The sequence below is a fragment of the Oncorhynchus kisutch genome, linkage group LG22, assembly GCF_002021735.2.
Source record: "Oncorhynchus kisutch isolate 150728-3 linkage group LG22, Okis_V2, whole genome shotgun sequence".
NCBI lineage: Eukaryota > Metazoa > Chordata > Actinopteri > Salmoniformes > Salmonidae > Oncorhynchus > Oncorhynchus kisutch.
The window spans coordinates 20,822,210-20,829,477 of record NC_034195.2 but is presented as its reverse complement, the minus strand read 5'-3'; positions in this window follow the sequence as shown (position 1 = coordinate 20,829,477).

The window sequence follows — 7,268 nt, the reverse complement described above, 5'->3', positions numbered from 1 at the left end:
CATAGCAGTGTGAACAGACAACACAGAGTTACACATGGAGTAAACAATTAACAAGTCAATAACACAGTAGAAAAAAAAGAGAGTCTATATACATTGTGTGCAAAAGGCATGAGGAGGTAGGCGAATAATTACAATTTTGCAGATTAACACTGGAGTGATAAATGATCAGATGGTCATGTACATGTATAGATATTGGTGTGCAAAAGAGCAGAAAAGTAAATAAATATAAACAGTATGGGGATGAGGTAGGTAAAATTGGGTGGGCTATTTACCGATAGACTATGTACAGCTGCAGCGATCGGTTAGCTGCTCAGATAGCAGATGTTTGAAGTTGGTGAGTCTCCAATTTCAGCGATTTTTGCAATTCGTGGCAGCAGAGAACAGAGAACTGGAACGAAAGGCGGCCAAATGAGGTGTTGGCTTTAGGGATGATCAGTGAGATACACCTGCTGGAGCGCATGCTACGGGTGGGTGTTGCCATCGTGACCAGTGAACTGAGATAAGGCGGAGCTTTACCTAGCATGGACTTGTAGATGACCTGGAGCCAGTGGGTCTGGCGATGAATATGTAGCGAGGGCCAGCCGACTAGAGCATACAGGTCGCAGTGGTGGGTGGTATAAGGTGCTTTAGTAACAAAACGGATGGCACTGTGATAAACTGCATCCAGTTTGCTGAGTAGAGTATTGGAAGCTATTTTGTAGATGACATCGCCGAAGTCGAGGATCGGTAGGATAGTCAGTTTTACTAGGGTAAGTTTGGCGGCGTGAGTGAAGGAGGCTTTGTTGCGGAATAGAAAGCCGATTCTAGATTTGATTTTAGATGGGAGATGTTTGATATGAGTCTGGAAGGAGAGTTTACAATCTAGCCAGACACCTAGGTACTTATATAGTCCACATATTCTAGGTCGGAACCATCCAGGGTGGTGATGCTAGTCGGGCGTGCGGGTGCAGGCAGCGAACGGTTAAAAAGCATGCATTTGAGTCTTATGGATTATGCCACCTACTGTGCTAATGGATAATAAGGATCCCAAAAAGGAAATAATGTGGATGCATTTTTTTGAAAATATCATACAAACTATTAAACTATTTTTTTACTAAACAAAATCAACCTGCTTTTCTCTAACAAAAAAACAACAAATTATAATCAGGTAGATTATAATAAACACATGCTCAGAAGACTCCTGTGAAGGCAGGACATTTCCAAGCAACAATTGTCCTTGCAGTGCTTCTGCCATGAAGTCTTGGAGCCCCCAAAACCTCTTGGCTGCAGATATAATGATGTCCAGCTTCTTGGACACTGCTGTACAATTAATCACTGTGGCCAGAAATGCATCCACCTCCATATCTTCTTCAACACTGTGGCCTCTAGCCCCTTCGACTCTCTTCATCTCCTCCACATAGGAGATCTGCCGAACAGCCCTGATCCTTGACACCTCAACCGCTTTCACCCTAACAGGGCACCTCAAGGAACTCTAGAGTAAGATCCCCACCGCAGTTGCAACATTTTCCATTCAAAGATTCTTCAATACCATATTTCTCCCATCTCCAAACATTTGACACATGACCATATATTTTACAATTCCCACACTGTAGTGGTTTGGACACAAATACTCTCACAGCATACCTCACATAGCCAAGCTTCACATGTTCACATGTAGAATCTCCCTAAACAACAATAGTAGCGATAGGCTTTTCTCCTTCCTTCCATTTACCATACGGGTCAAGTGACGTGTACTGACCACTTTCTGAATAAGCTACTCGTCATCTACAGTATATCTAACGAGACTCCAGCTATAACTCCTTTGGCAGGCGCCCTGCTCCGAAGATCAACACAGGTTACTTCTGATGTGGGAATTTAGCCTTCTTCTATTCTTCATTTATTTTTTATTTCACCTTTATCTAACCAGGTAGGCAAGTTGAGAACAAGTTCTCATTTACAGTTGCGACCTGGCCAAGATAAAGCAAAGCAGTTTGACACATACAACGACACAGAGTTCCACATGGAGTAAAACAAACATACAGTCAATAATACAGTAGAAACAAGTCTATATACGATGTGAGAAAATGAGGTGAGATAAGGGAGGTAAAGGCAAAAAAAAGTCCATGGTGGCAAAGTAAATACAATATAGCAAGTAAAACACTGGAATGGTAGATTTGCAGTGGAAGAATGTGCAAAGTAGAAATAAAAATAATGGGGTGCAAAGGAGCAAAATAAATAAATAAAACTAAATAAATACAGTAGGGAAAGAGGTAGTTGTTTGGGCTAAATTATAGGTTGTGCTACGTACAGGTGCAGTAATCTGTGAGCTGCTCTGACAGCTGGTGCTTAAAGCTAGTGAGGGAGATAAGTGTTTCCTGTTTCAGAGAATTTCATCAACACAATTAACTAAAACAAGGCCACATCTAGTCACCTTGATTGAATCCACCTTTCCCACTGCTCTCTTCACAGCCCTTGATAGTAAAAATGGATTTCCCAATTTACCTCCTTGTCCAAAAAACGCAGTCCAATAACAAATGCATTATTGGACCAGTCTGTCATAGGTACCTCTCCTCCACCTGGAAACCCATTTTATCTGTCCACCAACCTCATTTCAGCGGTCCACTATCCCTCATACAGAGAGGCATGTTGCATACCCTTTAGTTTTCTCATAAAGTTATTCCTACATTTAAAATATATATAAAAATCAATTACATTTCAACAGCTCCCTGGTTGTGGCATCAAACCCCTGCAACTTATCCAGAAGGCCGCAGCCTGCCTGGTATTCAGCCTTACCAAATTGGCTGGGTTCCCTGCTTGTGGCATCAAACCCCTGCAACTTATCCAGAAAACCGCAGCCTGCCTGGTATTCAGCCTTACCAAATTCTCCCATGTCACCCCACTCCCCAATGGTGGTACCAGCATTCCCCTTAATCTAGGACAGCAGAGTCCCTGCCCATCTATTGAAAAAACATCTGAAACCCTACCTCTTCAAAAATTATCTTAAATAATCCCCCCTCCCCGCACCCCCCACTAGAAACTGGATTTAAATATTCAATTTCATTTAACAAAACATTTGACAAGCTATGACAAATTACATAATTCAAGCAACACACTGAACTCATCACAACACAAGAACTGAATGACAAATGAGAGTGAATTATTGTTGTACACTCTTAGGAAAACATGTACTAAGTAGAACATATAGTCTACTTCTGCATGTCCCTACAGGAGAACCACATTTGGGGCTCGGTATAAACCTTAAACCTAAACAGTTCTACCTAGAACGAGAAATGTACAACAATATATAACAATAAAATCACAGAGAGAGAGAGAGAGAGAGAGAGAGAGACACACACACACACACACACACACACACACACACACACACACACACACACACACACACACACACACACACACACACACACACACACACACACACACACACACACACACACACACACACACACACACACACACACACACACACACAGGGACACAGAGAGATAGAGGAAGATCAGAGGGAGCATGCCTAAGATCACACAGTATACCAGATAGGACAGACTGATCATATCCCCCAACACATAAGCTATTGCAACATAATCAATGGGGACAGAAACAGGGGGATTGGGCAACACTGTGGCCCCTTCCAAAATTACTCCTGGACAGTGCAAATCAGGCATGATTAAGCAACACCCATCTTTGCCAAAGCGCAGCCCCCACACCACTCAAGGGAAATCAACAGACCACTAACTTACTACCATGAGACAAGGTTGAGTATAACCGAGGAAGATCTCCCACACCCCATTACCCCTAGGGGGCGCAAAACAGGACAGGAAGATTACGTCAGTGACTCAACCCACCCAAGGTAGTCGAGTATAGTTAACAAAGCCTAGCATGATCTGATGCGCCCTCATAGGAATGGCATGGGAGAGCGACAGCAGGCCAGTGACTCAGCCTCCATAATAGGATCAGAGGCAGAGAATCCCAGGAGAGAGCGGGGAGCCGGCCAGGCAGAGACAGAAAAGGTGGTTCCTCTTGCAAGTGCCATGTCATTCACCTTCACACCCCTGAGCCACTCAATCATAGGACCTACTGAAGAAATAAATCTTCAGTAAAGACTTAAAGGTTGAGACCGAGTCTGCTTCTCTCACATGGATCGGCACACCATTCCATAAAATAGGAGCTCTATAGGAGAAAGCCCTGCCTCCAGCTGTTTCCTTTGAAACTATAGGGACAAAAAGGATGCCTGCGTCTTGTGATCATAGCGTACGTGTAGGTACATTATGTACCATAGGACCAAATCAAAGAGATAAGAAGGAGAAAGTCCATGCAATGCTTTGTAGGTAAACAGTAAAACCTTGAAATCAGCCCTATCCTTAACAGAAGGCCAGTGTAGTGAGGCTAGCACTGGAGTAATATGCTCAAAAACCTCTAACAAGAAGTGTGAGACTGGGGTGTTAGTGGATGGTAACACACAGTGCCTTCAGAAAGTACCCCTTGACTTAATCCACATTGTTGCATTACAACCTGAATTCAAAATGGATTCAATATGTTTTGTTCTCACCCATCTACACATAATACCCCATAATGACAAACTGAAAACATGTTTTTAGAAACGTTTGCAAATGTATTGAAAACAGAAATATGTCATTTACATACAGTACCAGTCAAAATGTTGGGTTTTTCTTTATTTGTACTATTTTCCACATTGTAGAATAATAGTGAAGACATCAAAACTATGAAATAACACATGGAATCATGTGTAACCATAAAGTGTAAAACAAATCAAAATATGTTTTTGATTCCTCAAAGTAGCCACCCTTTGCCTTGATGACAGCTTTACACACTCTTGGTATTCTCTCAACCAGCTTCATGACCTTGTCAACTGGAATGCATTTCAATTAATTATTAAAAGTTCATGCGTTTGAGCCAATTCGTTGTGTTGTGACAAGGTTTGCGAGTTATTGAAGTTTGAAGGTCCAGATTGTCTGGCGAATATCGAATCTCAAACCAACTTTATCATGGTCTGTGATATGTTACCCCTGATGAGGAAATTGAGACATTTATCTACTCAAAGAAATCCCTTTGCTGGCACGTTTAACAGCATGAAAACATAACTGGTCATAACAACACTCCGCAGGGATGCAACGGATAATAATCATCAAACCAAAAGAATATCCCCCAGATCAAATTTAGAGTAGTGATGTGTGAAGTGTCGAAATTCGATGGGAGTGGCCGACAAACAGCTGTAGCCTGAAATAACTTTAATTCAGAAAACATTTCATCTCAAAACATTCAAGAAGTAAACTCCACTAGTATATAACCATAAGAATATTTGATACACTAATATATATATTTTTATATATTTATTTTTTATTCTACCCCCTGGACACCCAATCAAAATCAGTTGACATTGTGCCCTCAGAATAACACAAAGCCTAGGTTGGCAGTACAAGGAAAGAATTTGACCCTGTGAGTGTGAAAAATACTCATGTAAGCTAAGATGCAGAACCTTTTATGAAGTTAGCATGCCAATAGCACAAACTAAACAACATCATAACAAAGTTGGCTTCCACTAACTGACTAGCTAGCCCTACCTGGTTACTGGCTATAGTCATGCTAGCTAGTAGTAGATAGTGGAAGTAAATTATTCCCTCAACATGCTACAAGATGAAGCTGCCCAGCCAGAGCTACCTGCAGCAGAAAGGTCAGATTTCTCCATTCATTTCTGTAGCTACTGTAGCTTAGCTAGATCTTTTGTCAGCTGATGGTGTTTATTGACTGAGTAATAATGAACATCAGTTACTCTAAATGGTTACCTACCTGGCTCTTTGAATAGCTGACTTAGCTAGTACTTACACATACAACAATTTTCAATTGAGCTATTCTGTTTGTGTGTGTGCCTGTGAGTTCTGAATGTTCCCACAGGAGAAAAGCACAGCATGGCATCTTAGCTGATCATCATGAACTTCATGTAGTTACATCAGTCAATACAGTAACTTAAAATTAGCATTTTTATTGGTATGGGTATACTTCACCAACATCCTTTCTTGCTTACTGAAAGGCAGATGTAGGCTATACTCTTCAGTTGTGAACACTACTATTGCTGTGACAATTGACCTACTTCTCTGAATATTCAATGTATAAAAAGGCATCTAAAGTTTTGTAATTTCATTATAATCTACACAATAATTCACATTTCCTGTTGCTGCAGGATTATTTTCGTGTTGTGAGAAAGTAATCTCCCTTTCATCTCTCTCCCTCTCTCTCACACACACACACACACACCTCAGATCTCCTCATCTGCATAGTGCATAGGGTCTAGGGTTTTTGAAGGAATTTCATTCCTCTGTTTTAATTCCCAATCAAAATTATACACTCTGTCAATGCATAAGGGTTTGTAAGACCCTTATTTTATAAGAATGGACAGAGCCCCGGTCTTAAAAGTCAAGTAACAGCCTTTAATCAAGAGAGTACTAAGTTCATACACATTTTACCACGGGTTATAAACTGAAAATGACGTCAGCGTTTTCTAAATGTTCTGTCTCTTCTTGACACTGGTAGAAAGGCTCTATAGATCTCAAGCCTTCCCTCCTCGCCTAGAGCCAAGGTCAGTCAGTGTAGATAAGCATTCTAGACAGTCTGGAGATAGTCCGTCCCTGCCATCTGGAGATAGTTCATTCATTTGTACCAAGGAACAGACCGTCATTGTTCTAAACTCTTGTTTCTACATTATATTCAATACTGGGAGCAAGAGAGAAAATTCATACATGTACAGTAACATAATAGTATTCGGATTAGTCAGTCCTGATTTGAAATGTATACATAATTAGTCATCATTGATAAAAAAATCCCTTAACAAGGGTCTAGGGTGATCCTGACCAACATTTAACATTAAAAAGCTGTTTTCGTAGAGGGCCGCTAGACTAATTGACCAATGTAAAAACGTTAGCTGACATGGGCTAATTAAGTGTGTCAGTGACTGACATAACTAGAGAAAGTGCTGATGCGCAACCAGCTTGTGAAATTGCACCTTGTCTATTCTACTGTTCGACCTCTCAACAGTAAATTGAGACCCTGACTGAATACAAATAAAATGTATGTTTCTTCCAATGAGCCAGTGCTTGAGTATTTAACATATATCTGTGGCATCTTTATTTTATAGCAGAGAGAACTAATGGGAATATTTGTCAGATTTAAGAATATTGGAGACCTTATTGTACATACAGGACCAACACATACATAAGCATGATAATACAGTCTGTCACATTTTTGACATTTCATCC